Below are 433 nucleotides of genomic sequence, written 5' to 3'. Positions count from 1 at the left end.
GCCTGGGCCTCTGCGGGGGGGAACCTGCTCGAGGACGAATGGAGCCCTGGGGTCCCTCCTCAACCCCGTTCTCTCTTCCAGGGCAGGCCAGAAGAGACTACCTGCTGGGCAGCACCCCCAGCCGATGGGGAGAAGTGACTGGGGCTTCCCTGCCCAGCAGCAGCCCCTCTCGGTCCCCGTCATCCCCAAGACATCGCTGTCTGCCTGCTGCCGTCCTGCCCAGAGGGGAAGGCAGGGCCGTGCCTGCTCTGCTCCCCGTGCAGCTGAGGGACCAGGCTGCCAGCCAGGGCGGGGACACTGGGGAGAGGCAGCGGGAAAAGAGGCTGCCACTGGGAAGCTGCGGGGAAGACGGAGGGAAGGAGGAAGGGGCTCGTCTTGAGAAGCAGCCAGCGACACGTGGTCTCCCCACTAACACGAGGCCTCTGCAGAGAAG

At 67.2% G+C, this 433-nt stretch overlaps 1 protein-coding gene across 1 annotated transcript in view; it reads left to right on the top strand.

The window, feature by feature from the left end:
- Positions 1-433, top strand: part of TRIM35 (tripartite motif containing 35) — a 21,322-nt gene that overhangs the window by 2,577 nt on the left and 18,312 nt on the right. The gene's annotated exons all lie outside the window — the stretch shown is intronic.

This window comes from Haliaeetus leucocephalus, unplaced genomic scaffold, assembly GCF_000737465.1.
Source record: "Haliaeetus leucocephalus isolate CR32 unplaced genomic scaffold, Haliaeetus_leucocephalus-4.0 Scaffold871, whole genome shotgun sequence".
Taxonomy (NCBI): Eukaryota; Metazoa; Chordata; class Aves; order Accipitriformes; family Accipitridae; genus Haliaeetus; species Haliaeetus leucocephalus.
Note: the sequence above shows the minus strand (reverse complement) of the source record. Positions and strands in the feature narration are given on the sequence as shown.